Raw genomic sequence first — 23,163 nt, 5'->3', positions numbered from 1 at the left:
CTACTCGAGCTTGAGCTGTTTCCTCCTTGGCCCAGGCAAGCGAACGAGATTGAACAACCCAGTCGAGTGCTAGATCTCGGTCCGCGAGCTGATCTCGCAGGTGGCGAACGTCTCTTCTTAATTCATTTATTCGGTCGCCATCTGCGACCCATATATCCGTCCTGCGGCGGAGTTCCGCTTGGATCTGACTCACTTCTGCTTCGAGATCCCCTATCGGATCGTTGCTTCCACTACTACTATTATCATGTCTTGGGGCTAGCTGGTGACATGGCACACCAATCGGTCCAGTATGTTTGCGCGCAGTTCTCCTCGTGCGCGGCATCATTTTTCTAAGGGGGAAAATTTGATTAGTATAGTTCTTAGCATGATGCATGTATAATTACAGAATCAACCTTAGTTGATTCACACCTTCTATATGTTGCACTCTTACTACCTGGTCTTTAAGATAAACTCTTCAGAATACTTAGGTAAGAAGGGAAGAGAGTTTCTAGATAAGTCTTTTTCTAGATAAGTCTTTAGAAAATCCTTTTGAAGATGCCTCATAATATCTGCAGAGAAGGGCTTCGCTCCAATACCAGCTGTGACGGAACCTCCCAAGTAATTAGACCCACCTACAGTTGTCCTTGTCCAACGGACCTCAGACAACCCTGTAGGTGCCCCTGAATCACTTGACAAGTTCGGTATATGCTTTTCTCACCTTTCCCAAGAGCGTTTCACCCGTCACGCAAACATTACAAGCATCGAAGTTACGAGAATGCGAAAGCAATTACATAAACTTACCTTTATTTTAAAGTAAGATAAAGTTGAATATGTACAGACCAGATTATATCCGAGGAGTGCAAAGTAATATTATTACACATACCAAGGGAGGCAAAAACTCCTCCCAATAAGTTCTTACATAAAAGTTCTAATGGAGGATCCTTTCCTCCCGCACTTCATTCCTTGCGTTCTTCCTTTGGTACCACCTTAGAACAGAAACAACAAAAATTTGTCGCTTCCTCACCTAAAAACAACGGGGAATAAAACCCTGAGTATGAAATTGCTCAGCAAGTCTTACCCGATTAAAGAAAAGACTCTCAAGGGTATGCTGGTTAAGGGAGTCAAGGTAAGGCTTCTCAATAATCAAAGACTCTATTTTGCAGAAATGCTTACTAAAGTGGATCCTTAAAAATCCAGTTTTATTTGTCAAGTTAAGTAAAATTACCTGCAACTAGAGTTCTTTCTACCCTAGTTCAATCACTTGACCTGCACTAGCCAATTTCTTAACAAACCTTTCATCTTTACTGGATTGCTACGTGTAAGTCAGTGACCAAGTCTTCATAACCGCGAAGGTACGGCGATCCGAATCGATTATACTCAGCTGAGGATCTCCAATCACACGACATATGTAGCACTTAACCCTTGCATATGTCAACCCGCCACCGGGGTTCTTAAGACCAGATCAGGTTCACGCGAACTGAGAGCACAGATACACCACCATCCAGCCTCTTGCTACGGAGGGTACACACTACTCTCGCCACCGCTCCACGCCCATTCTGTGTTATCTTATTCTGGCCTTAGTCTGCTCGAGGCAAGGCTTACCCATGACGAGGCATGTGACCAGTTAAAGGGTCCCCGGTCAGCAGGCCTACATCGAGACGATCCTTAATCGACTCAGACGGAGACACTACACTGAGACTCCTTTTTCGTGCAAGTCACCGCCCGGTCTCGGCTTAATCATTTCAAACCCAAAGTTTGGTACCTAGCAGAGGTACATCTTTTCCGATGTTGAACCCATCACGGCCGTGGTGGATCCACCATCAAGTTTTATTTTCGAAAACATCCCACCCACTTTTGCCACATCATCTTTTATAAAAACAAACATTTCGTTTTTCTAAAGCAAGGCTAAGCATCAAAATCTTTTGTAAAACGGGTGATCAAGGAAGGTAATCAAATTCAAGGAAGGTAATGCAGGAATTGTTTTATCAATCAACTCCTATCACCTAATGCATCAAGCAAGCGAGAAAGATTTTAAAACATCAAGGAAGGTGGCAAATGCACCAGGGCTTGCCTTCGTTGATAGGTGAGTCAGGCTCGGATCCGCAGATATCAAAGTAGAAACAATTTCCTGCCTGAGATTCCGAAGGTGGTGGTGTCTTCTCTTCGGTCACTTCGACTTCTTCTTTGTTTTCTAAATATAACCATATAGGTATATATAAGAATGAATGCCATGAAATGCTCATGAGAGTGCAAAGATAATAAGGATTTATTATCTAAAGTCTTGAATACAACTTTCCTTCACGGAACTCCGAGAACTTAGGGTTTCCGGAGTCAGTAAAGGAGTTCAAAGGGCAGGGGTAGGGTTTTGGGTTCTAGTTATCAAACAAGGTCCAAATCAAACCAAACTCTACCCAAGTCTTCTAAATAATGTGTAGAGCTTTAATAAAAAGTTTGGGCATTTATGGAATGATTATCTATTTTCTAAAAATCCAGAACTAATGTTTTAAGCTACTTTAAATAGTCCAAAATTCCTTATTTAATCTAAAAATCAGAAAACTATTTTTATTAAATACTTCAGAAAATTAGGGATCTAAGAAAATTGGTCTCATATTTTTAGGATTTTTATACAATTTCCTATCAATTTCTAAAGTTGAACAGAAAAAGAAAAAAAAGATGTAATAGTGTTGGGCCAAATCCGGTCCAGGCGGCCCAACAACGCAAGGAACCGGGGGCGCGCCCTCGCGTGTCCGCGCGCGTGCTGGTGGTTTTGCGGAAAAGCCCTCGGCTTACTGATCAATCCGAAGTGGGTTCAATCACTATTGCATGAGTCACTGACGGTTTGCAAAAACGCCCCCGAACTTCTATTTCTTCGCAGAATGGGGTCCCCGACGACGGCGAACGCGGCCGAGCTTTGGTGAGCTCCTGGACCGGCCGAATGGGGCAACGACTAGGGTCCCCAAGCGGCTAACACCGAATTGGACCTTCCCCGAACCATTCCCCTAACCTAATTTCATCAAGGACCACATGGCTTGCTCTGGCCACGGTGACCGAGGGTGTTGCGGATAGATGAGTGTGTTTCCGGTGATCTAAGGATAGTCAGTGCAATTGAGTGGGTCGATGGGCATCACAGGTATATGAGAGCACTCAAACGAGGGAGAAAGCGGCATGAACTGACCTGAACGGTGCTAGCCACGACGAGCTCGGTTCTTGCGGTGCGGCGGACCGATTTGGGGGGAAAACAGCGATTCTCCGGCTAGGGGGGCTAATCGGGGATGGGAGTGGTTGCTATGGCTTCGCAATGACCTAGCGCAGCAGGTTCGGCCATCAATTTATAGAGAGCTTCGACGGTGGTGCGCAATTTGGCCGAGCAACGCAGGCGGCCGGAGATAAGGAAGAATACCGACGCAGTGAATACGTGTTCAACGTCGTGGCAGCTATTCCGGTGAGCAACGGGGAGCTAAAGTGAATTGTGGCGGTGCAGTGGCGAGGCTCGGACACGCGGCGCAAGGCCGAGAGGCGAGGATCACCGACGTGCCCACCGAATTTCCACTGCGGCGTGTGCGGTACGGTGGCCGGATTTGTTTATGGCCGGAGTTATCCACGGCGATGATATTTGTGTGACCCTGAGCGCTATCCAAACCATCCAAGCACAAATCGCGGCGACGACGGCATGAATCGCGGCGGAGGGTCGGTCGTCGGCGGTGAGGTTGCCGCGCTGGCGGTCTGATCATCTCGGGACACTGTACCATGGCGAGAACTCATCAGAGCACCTGACAGATCATCTTGGAGCTCCATTTCCTCCCAAATTCAAATGGCAACTCGTCCAGATCTCTGCAACAATATTGTAGTGCTATAAACCAGCTACAACTAGACTATAGGGATTAAACTTAGTTGAGCACTGGATCAAGGTTGAATCCAAGTCCAAAGTTAGCTCTGTTACACTGAAATTCTGAATTTCAGAGTTCCATCAGCCTCACAGTCCAACTTTCGGCTTAATTATCTCCAATATCTTCTCAACAACTATGCTTACTCTCTTAAGCAAAGTTGTTCTCCTTTGTTTGATCTACAATTTCGATGTGGTGACCTAGGGTAAAACCCTAGAATTTGAAAGATACAAAGCTCCAAAGTTGAGCCCTCAACACTGAATTTCAGACTTAGTATAGAACTCAATTGAGGTCCATTTTGCAATTAAGTCCAAAATCCAATATTTGGCTTACAAGTCCACACATTTGTGAACCAAATGACTTTATATGCTTTAACATTGTAGTTTTTACACTTTAGTCCAAATGTGCACTGTTTTTGCACATAGGCCCCTAGGGTTTAGATTTAGGGTTTTCCAGGGTTTCAATTAGGGTTTTTGGTATCTCAGGGGTATGAATGTAATGTAGATCCATCTTTGGTAATATTCTATGATTGTTTTACTTAAACCTCAGGGTTTTCTCAATTTGGGTCATGTTTTACCCTTTTGGTCCCTATTTAGGGTTAAGTCCCCTATTCCAGGGTTCTATTTGCAACACACCCAAAACAATACAACTTGTTTGAAATTTTTACCTAGTGAATGCACTCTAGGTGTGTCAAACATATGCAATGCCAATGTTTATGATGTTATGCTCAAATTTTAGTAGCAGTAACACCAGGGGTGTTACACTCTCCAAAGTTCCTAATCATTAAAACATCCATAGCACCAAGCGTCAGCTCTAAAACACAATTGACTAGGTTAGAACAAACCTGGAGATTCAATTATCGTTCAGGTGCTCGTATTGTTGGTCCATGCATTGGTTGTACGGGAGTGATGTACTCATCATCCTTCCACACTTGAATTGGAGTCGTCCTCAACTCAGGCGGTGCCTAAGGGGTGGCCGAGCAATCCTAGGGTGTACAAGGCCATTAGTTCCCAAAACAGGTGTTGTTGTATTCTGGCAGATTCTGGACGTCATCTTGTTATGATGATTCTGATAGGCTCCAACCATATATTGATGTGGAACCAGTTGGATTCAAACACTTATCTTCTTAGCTTTCCAACGATATCTATAACTTTGAAAACAAAGTCTGTATGTGTTCTGGGCCTCCGTTTTCGTGAGGATCACTCTTGCAGTCCTAACCTAATTCGCGAATAAACTGGATTTGAACTCCCGTTGAGCTTGGGACTCTATGATTGATTGGGCATTGACCATATAGAAGACGTCCATGTACTCATCATTCTCCCCTTCTTTGTTTTGAGTCATCCTCGACTCAAAGTCGTTGGTGCCTGCAAAAGGTGTTGATGTAGTGCTTGATGTCGTCCAAGCTTGCTCGCCTTCTTGAAGTTGATCATGTTGTTGTAAAACATACAAAGAAGGACAAGTGGAACTAGACATGATATGGTTAGCTTTAACACAAACCTCTAAATGATCATATTTTTCATGACAAAAGGAGATTTCATATTTGAACAAATATATAATTGATGTACCATATATTCTCCTTTCCAATTGTATCTTCCAATAACATGATATGTATGTTTAGATAACCATAGCAAATCAGCAGCAAAAGAAAGTTTCTTCTCTAAATTATTTAGATTACTGTTAGGGGCCTTCTTCTCCGCCGAAGGTCCTCTAAGCAAAAACACCTTCGGTAGGACGATATGCAAACAGATACGACATGAAGATGTATGCCGAAGCTACAATTAAAAGAGCTTCGGCATGATGGCATGCCTAAAATGAAGGATGGCACCGACTTAAAGAGGAAAAGACCACATAGTCCCTGATAGTTTGTATTATGATTATAATTAGTTATCAAGGGCATGAATGTAATTTTGTCCAGGCTGTGTCCCGTGCCTATAAATAGATGAACAGTACCCCCGTACTATTCATGTTGGATTGTAATCGCTCTGACGCCATTCCTTACTTTCTTATCTTCTGTCAAGCCGAAGGTACAAATGTAATATTAATACCATTGATATTTGTTCATGTTTATATAGTAAAGAATATGAATATTTTGATGATTTAAAATGATTATTCATATTCCCTTTTGTGTTTTATATGTCCTTATTTACATCCTTGCTTATGGAAATGATGAAGGTTTATCCTTCATGACCTTCGTCCGAAGATCATTATATCTTGAGAGAGATAATGCTTCGAAGGACAAAGGTCTTTTAACCATTAACATTTGTGTTGCCTTGTTCTTGGTTCATAGCATCTGAGAACAAGTAATCAACATTGGCGCCCACCTTTGGTGAACTCACTTCCACGGTTGTGACGATGGCTTCATACAACAACCAAGCTGCAGCACCTTCGGTCATGAAGTTGGTGCTCCCAATTACATGTGGTTCAAGCTCAGAGCTAGCCAACAAGAAGCAGAAGAAGGAAGCACAAAGAAGAGTGCAGCATGTTGGAGTGCAAGGACCCTTCATCAGATCTAAGTGGTCTCACATTCCAATCACCTTCTCCCAGGAAGACCTTCAGCTCAAAGATTATCCTCACAATGATGCCATGGTTATATCTGGTGTCATCAAGGGATTTCTGGTCCACAATGTTCTGGTTGACACAGGCAGTGCAGTGGACATCATTTTTGCAAAGGCTTTCAGACAGATGCAAGAGCCAGAAGACAAGATACATGATGCAACACACCCTCTTTGTGGCTTCGAAGGAAGACAGATTGTGGCACTTGGCAAAATAACAATGTCAGTTACCTTCGGTTACATACATAACACAAGAACTGAACAAGTTGTCTTTGACATTGTTGACATGGACTATCCATACAACGCAATCATTGGTCGAGGGACGCTTAATGCCTTCGAAGCAATACTCCATCTAGCATACTTATGCATGAAGATACCTTCGGAACAAGGGCCCATTGATGTTCATGGGAGTCAAGAAGCTGCCAGGAGGGCTGAAGAGAGTTGGACGGATTCAAAGGCTATCCATAACATAAATGAAGCCGAAGCTTGTCAGCAATATAAACACAAAAGAGAGAAGGCTGCTTCGGTAGATCAACCGAAGCCTATGCTTTTGTGTGAAGACATAGCAGACCAAAAGGTACTACTGGGATCTCAGTTATCTGATGAACAAGAAAACACTCTGCTAAGGTTTTTGTTCAACAACAAAGATGTCTTCGCTTGGACAACTAACAATCTCTGTGGTGTTAATAGAGATGTCATTGAGCATTCACTCAAAGTGGATCCATCTTTTAGGCCAAGAAAGCAGAGACTTCGGAAAATGTCTGAGGATAAAGCCAAAGGTGCTCGAAATGAAGTAAAGAGACTTCTTAGTGCTGGTGTCATCAGAGAAGTAACATATCCAGAGTGGCTAGCTAATACATTTATGGTGAATAAGGCTAATGGGAAATGGAGAATGTGTATTGATTTCACAAACCTCAACAAGGCATGTCCGAAAGATGAGTTTCCTTTACCAAGAATAGACTCCCTTGTAGATGCAGCAGCTTCTTCAGAGCTCATGAGCTTATTGGACTGCTACTCGGGCTATCACCAAATTTGGATGAAGAAAGAGGATGAGCCAAAGACAAGCTTCATAACTCCCAGTGGTACTTATTGCTACCTTCGGATGCCCGAGGGGCTCAAAAATGCTGGAGGAAGCTTCAGCAGAATGACTGCCAAGGTTCTTCACTCTCAAATAAGCAGAAATGTGCTAACTTATGTTGATGACATCATAGTAAAAAGCACAAAACAAGAAAATCATGTTGCCGACCTGCAAGAGACATTTGTCAATTTCAGGCAAGCTGGTCTCAAGTTGAATCCAGAAAAATGTGTCTTCGGAGTGAAGAAGGGCAAGTTTCTTGGCTATCTGGTATCAACAAAGGGTATCAAAGCTAATCCAAGCAAGATCGAAGCTATCCTTTGGATGGAACCGCCAAATTCAAAGAAAGGGGCTCAACGGTTGGCAGGAAAGCTGGCATCGTTGAACAAATTTATATCAAGATCAGCAGAAAGAAACTTACCATTCTTTAAAATACTGAAGTCAGCAGAAGTCTTTCAATGGGGTCCGGCTCAACAGAAAGCCTTCGAAGAGTTAAAACAATATCTGATAGATTTGACAACTCTAACTCCACCTTCATCAGGAACTCCATTACTCTTGTATGTGGCTGCCTCCCATTCTGCAGTCAGTGCGGCACTTGTATAGGAGAAGCAAGATGGCCAAGTAAAAAGACAAGCACCGGCATACTTTGTCTCCGAGGTACTCATTTTATCAAAGAAAAATTACACAGAATTGGAGAAGGTATTGTATGCTGTGTTGATGGCCTCCAGGAAGCTTCGGCATTACTTTCAAGCATATCATATAATAGTGCCTTCATCACAACCTCTGAAGGGTGTAATGAGAAACAGAGAAGCTACAGGAAGGATTGAAAAATGGGCTGCAGAGCTTAATGAATTCACCATTGATTATGTACACAGATCCTCAATTCAATCTCAGGCGTTAGCAGATTTCATTGTTGATTGGATGCCAGGGGCTCAGGGTGAAGAAGCAACAAAAGATGCGAAGCCTGGACGGTATGCTGTGATGGCTCTTGGGGAACCTTCGGCACAGGAGCGGCCGCTGTTCTAGTAGCGCCCTCTAAAGTCAGGACATGTTATGCGGTAAAGTTGTACTTTAGTTGTACAAATAACATTGCCGAGTATGTAGCTCTTCTTTTAGGGCTTCGGAAGCTAAAGGCAATGGGAATAAGAAGGGCAATCCTCAAAACTGATTCTCAAGTTATTTCTGGTCATGTAGACAAAAGTAGCAAGGCAAGGGATCCAAAGCTTGAAAAATATTTGGATGTAGTCCGAAGATTGGAAGCTTCTTTTGAAGGATTTTTTGTAAAAAAATATTCCAAGGGGGAAAATGAGCATGCGGATTTGCTAGCCAAGTCAGCGGCACAGGGGCTCCCTTTGCCTTCGGAAGTGTTCTTTGAAACAATAAAAGCACCTTCAGTCGAACTTATGGAGAGAGCAGTGCTTACAATATCACCTGTACATAGTGAAGATTGGAGGACTGAGATTATATCTTTCCTCCAATGCAATTGTCTTTCGGATGACGATGTTTACAATAAAACAATGGAAGCGAGAACAAGACCATATGTAATAATAGAAGGGGAGTTATATAAATATGGAGTTTGCTCTCCATTACTTAAGTGCTTGTCCAGAGCCGAAGGTCAAGAATTGATGAAGGAAATACATGCAGGATTATGTGGCTCTCATATTGGGTCTAGGCCTTTGCTGGGAAGGTTCTCAGACAAGGATTTTACTGGCCGAAGGCAGCTTCGGATGCAGCAGACTTGGTTCAAAAATGTGAAAATTGCCAAAGATGCGCAAGAGACCTGAAACAACCATCGTCTTTAACCCAGTTAATACAGCCAACTTGGCCACTGCAAAGGTGGGGTCTGGATTTGTTAGGTCCACTTCCATCAGCACAAGGAAATTTGAAATATGTCGTCGTAGCAATGGGATATTTCTCTAAGTGGATCGAAGCAAAGCCCTTAGCCACAATAACTTCGGCCACAGTACAGAAATTCTTTTGGCAAAACATTGTTTGTCGCTTCGGCGTGCCAAAGGCAATAACCATTGACAATGGAACTCAATTTGTTGTTGAAACGTTCAAAGATTTTTGTGACCGAATTGGTACAAAAATTCATTTTACATCAGTAAGGCATCTAGAATCAAATGGGTTGGTAGAGAGAGCAAATGGAATTATAATGACAGGAATAATGAAGTTAATCTTCAACCAGCCTAGAGGAAAGTGGCCAGATGAGTTGATCAAAGTGGTGTGGAGCCATAACACAACTGTATCAAGGTCAACAGGTTTTACACCTTTCAAGCTTTTGTTCGGTGATGAAGCAATAACACCAGAAGAAGCAAAGACAGGATCAATAAGAACAACAGCTTCAGCGGAGGACAAACCCAGATACAGTGGCTAAGCTACAGCTGAAGTGGGAAGGTCCTTTTCTGGTGGTATCTTCGTTAAGACCCGGTTCTTACAGATTGAAGGATATGGACGGTAACAACATACCCAGATCTTGGAATGCGGATGAGCTTCGGCGGTATTATGTGTAATTGATGTAATCTTTTCTATTTTTCCTATGGCACTCTTTTCCTTTTAGGAGGGGAGAAAGGTTTTTAATGGGGCCATAGTTTGTAATTTTCATTCTTATTTAGCCCCATGCAATACAAGGGCCAAAATCCCCAAAGATGTATCATGTAATATCATAACCTGCACCATCGAGTGCAAAAAGAGAACAGGGAAAAGCTCAAAAGACGTCCCTAAGGGGATGCAGAGCTATAATCACCCCAAGGATGACGAAGCTGCAAAAGTCATTCCTAAAGGAGCACAGCGTAAGTTTCGAAGCTGCAAAAGTCGTTCCTAAGGGAGCGCAGCGTAAGTTCCAAAGCTGCAAAAGTCGTTCCTAAGGGAGCGCAGTGTAAGTTCCGAAGCTCAAAAGTCGTTCCTAAGGGAATGCAGAGCCAAATACCACCGAAATAGAAGGTGAAGAAGCTCCAAAGTCGTTCCTAAGGGGATGCAGAGCTTAAATGCCACCGAAATAGAAGGTGAAGAAGCTCCAAAGTCGTTCCTAAGGGAATGTAGAGCTTAAAGACTCCAAAGTCGTTCCTAAGGGGATGCAGAGTCTGGGTGTGGCTTTATGTGCGTTTGGGACATTCATTTGAAAATTACATTACATCATTCATTGTATTCATACAGACATTCATAGGATCATCATCATGACATAAAGCGTGAACAGAAATACTCTGACTTTGACGACAAAGTGCTTCGATGAACACGAAGAAGCTTAGTTCCAAACATACAGGCATTTTAAGCAAGAAAATGCTTCGATGTGTACGAAAAGAAGGGAAGGTGTTTTTCGCCTTCGGCTCAAAAAATACGAATTTCGTCCATAGCAAAGCAATTCGTACATGGATGAAAAGGTAAAAATATATTACAAGGTATGGACAAATATACACAGTAGTGAGTTTAATTCTCGATTACAATTTTTTGCAAAGATAATGCAAATATTTCCTAAGCTCTATACAAGAAGGCTTAAAGAGAAGCTTCATCTCAGCAACCTTCGGAATGTGCTTTGGGCTATCAACCTTCGGCACCGCTATCCTACAGACAAACAATGGTATAAGGTAAAAGTAATTATAAGAATCAAGGCAAGCAACATGTATAAGTTCCATACTGGTTTAAGCAGGCTTCGGGCTTCGTCCCCAGCCAACTCTCGCCCACCCTTAGCCCAAATCTGAGTGATGAATCTATTTCCGATGCTCCGGGCTTCACTAGGAATATCAATCAAATCTAATGGCGACATGCTGAAGGTTGGTCTGTTTACTGTCTTCGCATGCGTGCATCCGGCCTTCAAGAATGCAGCAGTTGTGTCGCGAGAAGCTAGTAGATCACAGAAGTCACCATGCCCAGCTATCACTTCATCGAGTGCATCAACTTCATTTTCAATATGCTTGACGGTATCTTATATGTCCTCAGCCGAAGGGGTAATATCTTCAGAGCTAGTCCCAACTGAGCTGAATACCCCCTTTAACCGTTGCACGCAGCGGTTGCCAAATTCCAAACATGTATTCCAAAGGTCCTTCAAAGATTTCTACAGCTTTGTATTTTTATCAGCGTTGGCTTCATATTTTGCTTGTAGTTCTTCCTTCTCTTGTTCGAAGCTCTCTGATTTTTCTTTTAAGGCTGTTTGACTTTGGAGAAGCTCCTCGCTTAATCTAGCATTTTCAGCTTGAATCTCTGCAAGCGAACCCTCTGTTGCTTGAAGCAAGAAGTCCTTCTTCTCTAGAGAAGCTTCTAATCCTTAATCTTACTCTTCAAGCCCTCGATTATGATTTCATTTTTATTGTCCTCGAGGTCTTGTTGCATCCTCAATGCTTTACTTAGCAGCATACTCTATGAAAATAAGCTGGCATCAGAAAATTTTGATTCATCACAAAGATAATAGAAATCTAAGCAAAATAATTTTACCTTGAAATTGGAGTAAAAGAGACTGCCGACGATATGTTGCCGTCGGTAGCCGCTTATATCAGCCTCAAGCTTCGGGAAACCGACACTCTTTGATAGAGTGCCGATTATTTTTGCGTCGGCGCGATCGCGAATACATCATAAGGCTCCTTCGTCAATTCCACCGAAGAGCATAGCTCCTGGCTGGTAGCCACAGGATATCCCATATTCCTGTAGCTCCTTTTTCTCAGCCTCGGACAATTCTTGACCCACCAGGTACCGAAGGTTAGAGTCCCTTTCTTCTAAAGCACCATCAGCAATCTTTTTCCTTTGTCAGGCACTGCGACCATGATCTTCTCTACAGCCGCAGCTGTATCTTCTGCAGCCATATCCGAGAGAAGTTTGTCAATTCCTGACAGAGTACTTTCAAGATTGGCAGCTTCGGCATTAGCCTTGGCACTTGCAACATGCACTATTTTGGACGTCGAGGCTAGCGGTGGTGTCTGTTCAATGGCTTGCATAACATTAACGATTCTTCGCTTTTTCTAACCCTTAGTCTTCTCCTTTGTGGCTGAGGGTTGATCCTTCTTCTGTAAAAGTTTTGTCAGTTCTGGTCCTAGAGGACTTAGCAGCTTGATGGGTAAGGATTCAGTCATTACCTTTAGAATTTCTGCTATTTCAGCAGTTCCAGGTGTTGAAGGAGTCTCTTCTACTGCCTCAGTTATCTTCGGCTCCGGATCTTTAGCCTTCCTCTTCTTTGAAACTGCCGCCTTTGGCTCCGGAGTGGATTTTGTCTTCTTAGAAATTTTCTCATGTTCCTTAACCGTTCTGGCAGCTTGCCTACTCAGAATGCTGACAATTCTTTTTATTTTCACCCCTTCAGCACCTTTGTCAAGCCTTTCTATCGGCGTTTCGAGACAGGGGGGTCCCTTAGCCGACGAGTGAGTGTGCTGCGTGCCCCAGCCCAGATGGGTCGAGCGCGTGGGCGAGCGCGAAGGGGGGAGAGGCGAGGTGGCCGGAGTCGAGCGTGAGAGAGGTGGAAGTCCCGCGGCCTTCGTGTTCGTCCCGCGCCCAGGTCAGGTGCGCTTGCAGTAGGGGGGTTACAAGCGTCCACGCGGGTGAGGGAAGCGAGCGGCCCCAAGAGAGCGCCTGTCCCGTCCTCGGTCCCGCGCGGCCAACCTTCTCTAAGAAGGCCCTGGTCCTCCCTTTTATAGTCGTAAGGAGAGGATCCAGGTGTACAATGGGGGGGTGTAGCAGAGTGCTACGTGTCTAGCGGAGAGAGAGCTAGTGCCCTAGGTACATGCCAATGTGGCAGCCGGAGAGATCTTGGCACCTTGCTGGCGTGATGTCGTGGCTGTCGGAGGTGCGACGGAGCCTGGCGGAGGGACAGCTGTTGGAGCGGTCAAGTCCCTGCTGACGTCGTCCTGCTTCCGTAAGAGAGCTGGGGGCCGCCGTCGTCACAGAGCTGGTGGAGCGCCATCATTGCCCATCCGGCGGAGCTGGCCGGATGGGATGCCGGTCTTGTTCTCCGTGACCCGAGTCGATTCGGGGTAGGATGATGATGGCGCTCCCTATTGACGTGGCGGGTCTGTGCCCTAGGCAGGGTGACGTGGGGGCTCCTCCGAAGCCGAGGTTGAGTCTGTCTTCTGTTGCCGAGGCCGAGCCCGAGCCATGGGGTCGGGCGAGGCGGATGTCGTTCGGCCGAGGCCAGGGCGGAGTCCGAGCCCTGGGGTCGGGCGAGGCGGAGTTTCATCGTCTTCCGGGTCTTAGCCAGAGTCCGAGCCCTGGGGTCGGGCGGAGCGGAGTTCGCCGTCTTCCGGGTCTTAGCCCGAGTCCGAGCCCTGGGGTCGGGCGGAGCGGAGTTCGCCGTCTTCCGGGTCTTAGCCCGAGTCCGAGCCCTGGGGTCGGGCGGAGCGGAGTTCGCCGTCTTCCGGGTCTTAGCCCGAGTCCGAGCCCTGGGGTCGGGCGGAGCGGAGTTCGCCGTCTTCCGGGTCTTAGCCCGAGTCCGAGCCCTGGGGTCGGGCGGAGCGGAGTTCGCCGTCTTCCAGGTCTTAGCCCGAGTCCGGGCCCTGGGGTCGGGCGGAGCGGAGTTCGCCATGGCGCCTTTGGCAAGGCCTGACTGCCTGTCAGACTCACTCTGTCGAGTGGCACCGCAGTCGGAGTGGCGCAGGCGGCGCTGTCCTTCTGTCAGACTGGTCAGAGGAGCGGTGGAGTGACGGCGGTCACTTCGGCTCTGCCGGGGGGGCGCGTGTCAGGAAAAAGGTGTCAGGCCACCTTTGCGTTAAATGCCCCTGCAATTTGGTCAGTCGGTGTGGCGATTTAGTCAAGGTTGCTTCTGAGCGAAGCCAAGGCCTCGGGCGAGCCGGTGATGTGTCCGCCGTAAAAAGGGGGGCCTCGGGCGAGACGGAAGTCTCTCGAGGTCGGCTGCCCTCGGCCGAGGCTAGGCTCGGGTGAAGCGTGATCGAGTCACTCGTGTGGACTGATCCCTGACTTAATCGTACCCATCAGGCCTTTGCAGCTTTATGCTGATGGGGGTTACCAGCTGAGAATTAGGCGTCTTGAGGGTACCCCTAATTATGGTCCCCGATAGTAGCCCCCGAGCCTCGAAGGGAGTGTTAGCACTCGCTTGGAGGCTTTCGTCGCACTTTTTTGCAAGGGGACCAGCCTTTCTCGGTTGCATTTTGTTCCGGTGGGTGCGCGTGAGCGCACCCGCCGGGTGTAGCCCCCGAGGCCTCGGAGGAGTGGTTACACTCCTTCGAGGTCTTAATACCTTGCGTAATGCTTCGGCTGGTCTGGTCGTTCCCTCATGCGAACTGGCCGTAGCCCGGGTGCACGGTCGGGGCCCAAGCTCTCGGGCTGGTATGTTGACGCTGTCAACGGGTTGGCCGGAGCCGGTTTTTGCGAGAGCAGCCCCCGAGCCTCTGCACAGGGCGAGAGGACGATCAGGGACAGACTCGACTTTTTACATACGCCCCTACGTCGCCTTTCCGCAAGGAGGAGGGGGGGAGTGCACCATGTTACCCTCGACGGGCACCGAACATGGTGTCTCCGGTGAGCTGCAAGCGGGTAATCCGAGTGGACGTCCGTGCCCTGTTCGTTGGGGGTCGGCTAGGGGCCCAGAGGCACGCCCAAAAGTACCTGCGGGTGATTTGCCGGACCCGGTCCCCTGGCGACGGGGTCCGAGGGCTCGATGCCTCCCTCCGATGGGATTCCGTTACAAGATCGTTCCCGCTGGTCTCGGAAATGTCCTAGGGTACCTCGGGAGCGCAGCCCGAGCCTCGGTTATGTATCGAACGTACCCCTGGTCATCCCTCGCTCAGTGTCTGAGGCGACTGTGAACCCTTCGGGGGCCAGCCTTCGAACCCCTGATCAGTAATGGGCGCGGAGCCCGAGTAGCCTGAGGCGGCCATGGAACCCTTCGGGGGGCTGGCCTTCGAACCCCTGACCAGTAGTGGGTGTCGGGCCCACGCGATCTGAGGCGACTGTTGAACCCTTCGGAGGGCCAGCCTTCGAACCCCTGATCAGTAGGGGGGGCTCGGAGCCCGGTTCCTTCACGGAGAAGGATCCTTTTCGGGGTATCCCCCTTTCCCGGTCCCTATTGCAAGAGATAGAGAAAGAGGAAAAAAGGAAAAGGATACGAAATCGAACGACGTGGCGTACCTTTTCTGACGCGGTTATTACGGCGAAGGCGAAGCGTCGCGCGCTCCTCCCGTCAGAGGCGCCGCCTGTCCCGCCGCGGAGTTAATGCGATGGGGCGAGTGGTTGGCGGGGCGGCCGTTGCGCGTGCGCGATCCGTTTGAGGAACGGATCACGGGTGCACCGTCTTCACGCCGTGAGAGGAGGCTCTCTTGCTGTCCCAGGATGGGACGTGAGCCTGACCGACGACGTGACTGCTGCGCCCGCCCGCCTGCCACCACCATTACTGCCGGCCCACTTTTGGTCGCTTTGACCGACGCGCCAGGCTGGCGCTGTTGGGTCGTGCGCTGGGTCGTCTCAAGCCACGGCATAGGCTCCACAACCGAAGAGGCGCGACGGTGGCACAAGTGGCGGTGCGGTTGCTTGCATGCAGCAACTGGCGCGCCGGTTGCTTGACGCGTGGGCCTGGGCTTCCAAGCTGGCGTGTCAGAAGTCGGAGAAGCGCGTCCACCTGGCGTGGTTGCGTGCCGCCTGCATGGCTGCCTGCCCCTTCCGCCCGTTGGTCTGGGCAAAAGTGGGGGGTCGCTTGTAACCGCTGGACGGTCGTGCGCACCACGCGCGGCGGTTTGGCTTCTTCTGCCCTGAGCCGGTTTGCATGACATGCGGGACCCAGCCCCCGAGTCGCAGGGGAGGGCCTTGGAGCGTGTTGGAGAAGACTTAGCCCGCGGCGTCTGGGGGCGCACGTTCTCGAGGAAAAAATTCGACGCAGAGGGGGTCTCCCCCTTTTAGCCCCCGAGGGAGGGTCGGGCTTTGCCGAGGCTAGGCCGACCCTTCCTTGACGACTAAACTTGCGTAGGTGCGAGGTATATGAACAACTTGAAAACATCTTAAGGGTAGAAGCGACGTAGCTGTTTGATGTTTCAAGCGTTGTCGTAGATCTCACCTTGATTGTTGGCCAGCTTGTATGTTCCGGGCTTCAGAACTTTGGCGATGACGAATGGCCCTTCCCAGGGGGGCGTGAGCTTGTGCCTCCCTCGGGCGTCTTGCCGCAGCCGAAGCACCAGATCGCCCACCTGGAGGTCTCGGGACTGGACCCCTCGGGCGTGGTAGCGTCGCAGGGAGTGCTGGTACTGCGCCGAGTGCAGTAAGGCCCTGTCCCGAGCCTCCTCCAGCTGGTCCAGCGATTCCTCTCGGCTAGCTTGGTTGCTTTGATCGGTGTAGGCCCTCGTCCTCGGGGAGCCGTATTCCAGGTCAGTGGGCAAGATGGCTTCAGCCCCGTAGACCAGGAAAAACGGCGTGAAACCTGTGGCGCGACTCGGCGTCGTCCTTAGGCTCCAGACCACCGAGGGGAGTTCCTTCATCCATCGCTTGCCGAACTTGTTGAGGCCGTTGTAGATCCGAGGCTTGAGCCCTTGTAGAATCATGCCGTTGGCACGCTCTACTTGCCCATTCGACATGGGATGAGCCACGGCGGCCCAGTCCACCCGGATATGGTGATCCTCGCAAAAATCCAAGAATTTTTTGCCGGTGAACTGGGTGCCGTTGTCGGTGATGATGGAGTTCGGGACCTCGAAGCGATGGATGATGTTGGTGAAGAACGCCACCGCTTGCTCGGACCTGATGCTGTTCAGAGGTCGGACCTCGATCCACTTGGAGAATTTGTCGATGGCGACCAGCAGGTGCGTGTAGCCCCCGGGCGCCTTCTTCAAGGGACCGATGAGGTCCAGGCCCCATACAGCGAAGGGCCAGGTGATGGGTATTGTCTGCAGAGCCTGAGCGGGCAGGTGGGTCCGCTTCGCATAGAATTGGCACCCTTCGCAGGTGCGGACAATTCTAGTGGCGTCAGCCACCACCGTTGGCCAGTAGAAGCCTTGTCGGAAAGCATTCCCGACAAGGGCTCGGGGCGCTGCGTGGTGGCCGCAAGCCCCCAAGTGTATTTCTTGCAGCAATTCCCGACCTTCGGCGATGGAGATGCATCGCTGAAGGATGCCCGAGGGGCTGCGATGGTAGAGCTCCTCTTCATCGCCCAGCAAGACGAATGACTTGGCGCGTCGCGCTACCCGCCGAGCCTCGGCTTGGCCGAGGGGTAGCTCTCCTCGACGGAGATATTGCAGGTACGGGGTCTGCCAATCCCGATCTGGCGTGGCCCCGCTCTGCTCTTCCTCGATGTCCAGTGCCTCGCCCTCGGGGGCCGAGGGTACCTCGGGCTGTGCCGAGGGTGCCTCGGGCTGAGCCGAGGGTGCCTCGGGCTGAGCCGAGGGTACCTCGGGCTCGGGCGCGTCGTCGATCTTGACGGAGGGTTGATGCAGATCCCGGGAGAAGACGTCCGGGGGGACCGTAGTTCGCCCCGAGGCTATTTTAGCCAGCTCGTCTGCAGTTTCGTTGTAGCGCCGAGCGATGTGGTTGAACTCGAGCCCGAAGAACTTGTCTTCCAGGCGCCGAACCTCATCGCAGTAGGCCTCCATCTTCGGGTCGCAGCAGTGGGAGTTCTTCATGACTTGGTCGATGACGAGCTGCGAATCACCGCGGGCGTTGAGGCGTCTGACCCCTAGCTCGATGGCGATCCGCAACCCGTTGACCAGAGCTTCGTACTCGGCCACATTGTTGGACGCCGGGAAATGGAGGCGCAGCACGTAGCGCAAGTGCTTTCCGAGGGGCGAGATGAAGAGCAGGCCCGCGCCGGCTCCTGTCTTCATCAGTGACCCGTCGAAAAACATGGTCCAGAGCTCCGGTTGGATCGGAGCCGTCGGCAACTGGGTGTCGACCCATTCGGCCACGAAGTCCGCCAACACCTGGGACTTGATGGCCTTCCGAGGGGCGAACGAGATCGTTTCGCCCATGATTTCCACCGCCCACTTTGCGATCCTGCCCGAGGCCTCTCGGCACTGGATGATCTCCCCCAGGGGGAAGGATGACACCACAGTTACCGGATGAGACTCGAAGTAGTGTCGCAGCTTCCGCCTTGTCAGGATCACAGCATACAGCAGCTTTTGAACTTGTGGGTAGCGGATCTTGGTCTCGGACAGCACTTCGCTGACGAAGTAGACCGGCCTCTGAACGGGCAATGCATGCCCTTCCTCTTGCCTCTCGACTACAATCGCGGCGCTAACCACCTGAGTGGTCGCGGCGACGTAGACCAAGAGGGCTTCTCCATCCGCCGGGGGCACCAAGATAGGCGCCTTTGTAAGGAGCGCCTTCAGGTTGCCGAGGGCTTCCTCGGCCTCAGGGGTCCAAGCGAAACACTCGGCCTTCCTTAAGAGGCGGTACAGGGGCAGACCTCTTTCACCGAGGCGTGAGATGAAGCGGCTCAGGGCCGCGAGGCATCCCATGACCCTCTGTACACCTTTTAAGTCCTTGATGGGTCCCATGCTGGTGATGGCCGCGATCTTCTCCGGGTTGACTTCAATGCCTCGCTCGGAGACGATGAACCCTAGGAGCATGCCTCGGGGCACCCCGAAGACACACTTCTCAGGATTGAGCTTGACTCCTTTCACCTTGAGACATCAGAATGTCACTTCAAGGTCGGAGAGGAGGTCGGAAACCTTCCTTGTCTTGACTACGATGTCATCGACGTAGGCCTCGACTGTGCGACCGATGTGTTCGCCGAACACATGGTTCATGCACCGCTGGTACGTCGCGCCCGCATTCCTCAAACCGAACGGCATGGTGACATAGCAGTACATGCCGAACAGCGTGATGAAAGAAGTCGCGAGCTGGTCGGACTCTTTCATCCGGATCTGGTGATACCCTGAGTAGGCATCGAGGAAGGACAGGGTTTCGCACCCAGCGGTGGAATCCACGATTTGGTCGATGCGAGGCAGAGGGTAGGGAACCTTCGGACATGCTTTGTTGAGACCAGTGTAGTCTACACACATCCGCCATTTCCCCCCTTTCTTCCTCACAAGCACAGGGTTGGCAAGCCATTCGGGATGGAATACCTCTTTGATGAACCCTGCTGCCATTAGCTTGTGGATCTCTTCGCCCATCACTCTGCGCTTTTCCTCGTCGAATCGGCGCAGAGGCTGCCTGACGGGTCGGGCTCCGGCCCGAATATCCAGCGAGTGCTCGGCGACATCCCTCGGTATGCCGGGCATGTCCGAGGGACTCCACGCAAAGACGTCGGCGTTTGCGCGGAGAAAGTCGACGAGCACTGCTTCCTATTTGGGGTCGAGCCCGGAACCGATCCGGACCTGCTTGGAGGTGTCGCCGCTGGGGTCGAGAGGGACGGCCTTAACCGTCTCCGCTGGCTCGAAGTTCCCGGCATGGCGCTTCACGTCTGGCACCTCCTTGGAGAGGTTCTCCAAGTCGGCGATGAGGGCCTCGGACTCGGCGAGGGCCTCGGCGTACTCCACGCACTCCACGTCGCATTCGAACGCGTGTTTGTACGTGGGGCCGACGGTGATGACCCCGTTGGGGCCCGGCATCTTGAGCTTCAGGTAGGTGTAGTTGGGGACGGCCATGAACTTCGCGTAGCATGGCCTCCCTAGTACGGCGTGGTAGGTTCCTCGGAACCCGACCACCTCGAACGCCAGGGTCTCCCTTCGGAAGTTGGAGGGCGTCCCGAAGCAGACGGGGAGGTCGAGTCGCCCGAGGGGCTGGACGCGCTTCCCAGGGATGATCCCGTGGAAGGGCGCAGCGCCTGCTCGGACGGAGGACAGATCGACGCGCAGGAGCTTGAGGGTCTCGGCGTAGATGATGTTGAGGCAGCTGCCCCCATCCATCAGGACCTTGGTGAGCCTGACATTGCCGACAACGGGGTCGACGACGAGCGGGTATTTCCCCAGGCTCGGCACATGGTCGGGGTGGTCGACCTGGTCGAAGGTGATGGGCTTGTCGGACCAGTCTAGGTAGACTGGCGCCGCCACCTTCACCGAGCAGACCTCCCGGCGCTCTTGCTTGCGGTGCCGAGCCGAGGCATTCGCCGCATGCCCTCCATAGATCATGAAGCAGTCGCGGACCTCGGGGAACTCTCCTGCTGGGTGATCTTCGTTCTTGTCGTCGTCGCGGGCCCTGCCACCCTCGGCGGGTGGCCCGGCCCTGTGGAAGTGACGCCGAAGCATAACGCACTCCTCGAGGGTGTGCTTGACGGGCCCCTGATGGTAGGGGCACGGCTCCTTGAGCATCTTGTCGAAGAGGTTCGCACCTCCGGGGGGCTTCCGAGGGTTCTTGTAGTCGGCGGCGGCGACAAGGTCCGCGTCAGCGGCGTCGCGTTTCGATTGCGACTTCTTCTTGCCTTTCTTCTTGGCGCCGCGCGGAGCAGACGCCTCGGGAGCCTCTTCCGATGGGCGGCCCTGGGGCTGCTTGTCCTTTCGGAAGATAGCCTCAACCGCCTCCTGGCCAGAGGCGAACTTGGTGGCGATGTCCATCAGCTCGCTCGCCCTGGTGGGGGTCTTGCGACCCAGCTTGCTCACCAGGTCGCGGCATGTGGTGCCGGCGAGGAACGCGCCGATGACATCCGAGTCGGTGATGTTGGGCAGCTCGGTGCGCTGCTTCGAGAATCGCCGGATGTAGTCCCGGAGCGACTCCCCCGGCAGTTGCCGGCAGCTTCGAAGGTCCCAGGAATTCCCGGGGCGCACGTATGTGCCCTGGAAATTGCCAGCGAAGGCTTGGACCAAGTCGTCCCAGTTGGAGATCTGCCCCGGAGGCAGGTGCTCCAACCAGGCGCGAGCAGTGTCGGAGAGGAACAGGGGGAGGTTACGGATGATGAGGTTGTCGTCGTCCGTGCCACCCAGTTGGCAGGCAAGGCGGTAGTCCGCGAGCCATAGTTCCGGTCTCGTTTCCCCCGAGTACTTCGTGATAGTAGTCGGGGGTCGGAACCGGGTCGGGAATGGCGCCCGTCGGATGGCCCGACTGAAGGCCTGCGGACCGGGTGGTTCGGGCGAGGGACTCCGATCCTCCCCACTGTCGTAGCGCCCCCCACGCCTGGGGTGGTAGCCTCGGCGCACCCTTTCGTCGAGGTGGGCCCGACGGTCGCGCCGATGGTGCTCGTTGCCGAGGTGGCCCGGGGCCGCAGGCGCGGTGTTGCGCGTGCGCCCGGTGTAGACCGAGGCTTCCCGCATGAATCGGGAAGTCACGACATGAGGTTCCGAGGGATATCCTTGCCTTCGGGAGGTAGTGCTCTCGGCCCGTCGGGCCGCAGCGCCTTCCAGGAGATTCTTGAGCTCTCCCTGGATTCGCCGACCCTCGGTGGTTGATGGCTCCGGCATCGCGCGGAGGAGCATCGCTGCGGCTGCCAGGTTCTGACCAACCCCGCTGGATGCGGCGGCGGCCTGACCCTGGCATCGTTGGCGACGCGGTGCTGGAGACCTTGGGGCAGGTGACGTATTTCTCCGGCCAGGGGTTGGCCCGCCCATACCTGCCCGACGTCCCGACGGACCGGCTCAAGCGCTCCTGTTCCCTCGTTGAGCCTGGCCTGCGCCTCGCGGACTTGCTCGAGTTGTGGGTCGTAACCCCCCGCCGGAGCGGGGACCACAGCTAGCTCCCGTGGGATGTCGGCGCGAGGTACCGGCCTAGGAAGATCACCGTCCTCCGGCATGCCGAGATGGTTGCCTTCGGAGGGATCCCCTAGCTCGATGTGGAAACATTCGCGGCTTGGGCCGCAGCTCTCGTTGCCAAGGCTGCGGCTTCCGTCGGAACAGTCGGATAGGCAGTAGTCACATGCGGTCATGAAGTCCCGCATGGCACTGGGGTTGCCAAGTCCGGAGAAATCCCAATAGATGCTGGGATCGTCATCTTCCTCGGACCCAGAGGGCCCGTAAGTCGAGACGTCCGTCAGCCGGTTCCAAGGTGACCGCATACGAAACCCCAGTGGGGTTGCACTCGCCTCAATGAGAGCGCCCGCCAAAACGAGGTCGTTTGGCAGGTTGAGGCCGAGTCGAAATGACGCAAGATGGGAGTTAGTCGGTACCTTTTGGTCGACGAGGAGCGACATAGTCACATCAGGGACTGGTTGCACCGTCGTCTCAGGTACAAGGGCGACGTCCTGCAGGCTTTCCGCGAGCGCGCCGGCGTCGTCTTCTTGTTCGGGGTCAGCGTGTCGCGGGGGGACGGCGCTTGCCTCCGTCTTGAACGCGAGGTCGACGTCCGGCGTGCCTTCCGTCGGGGCGTCGGGGGCGTCGATTCGCTCGACGGCCAACGAAGCGCGGCCTCCCACCTGGCCTTGATGGCCCCGCCTCCTCCTCCGTTGGCGGGGGAGAGGACGGTGCGAGCCCGAATGTTGCTCTTCCACCACGCGGGGAAGATGTCGTTGATTCCGCCGCCGGCGGGCGGGTTGTCGGCCGCCATTGTCGTCGTCGCGCGGCGGTGGAAGAGGTATCATGTCGTAGCTGCCGTCGAAGGACATGAACTCAAGAGTCCCGAAACGAAGCACCGTCCCGGGCCGGAGATGTTGCTGGAGACTGCCCATCTGGAGCTTGACGGGGAGCTGTTCGTCAGCACGCAGCAGGCCCCTACCTGGCGCGCCAACTGTCGGCGTTTCGAGACAGGGGGGGTCCCTAAGCCGACGAGTGAGTGTGCTGCGTGCCCCAGCCCAGATGGGTCGAGCGCGTGGGCGAGCGCGAAGGGGGGAGAGGCGAGGTGGCCGGAGTCGAGCGTGAGAGAGGTGGAAGTCCCGCGGCCTTCGTGTTCGTCCCGC

The sequence above is a fragment of the Zea mays genome, chromosome 5 (assembly GCF_902167145.1).
Source record: "Zea mays cultivar B73 chromosome 5, Zm-B73-REFERENCE-NAM-5.0, whole genome shotgun sequence".
Taxonomy (NCBI): domain Eukaryota; kingdom Viridiplantae; phylum Streptophyta; class Magnoliopsida; order Poales; family Poaceae; genus Zea; species Zea mays.
Note: the sequence above shows the minus strand (reverse complement) of the source record.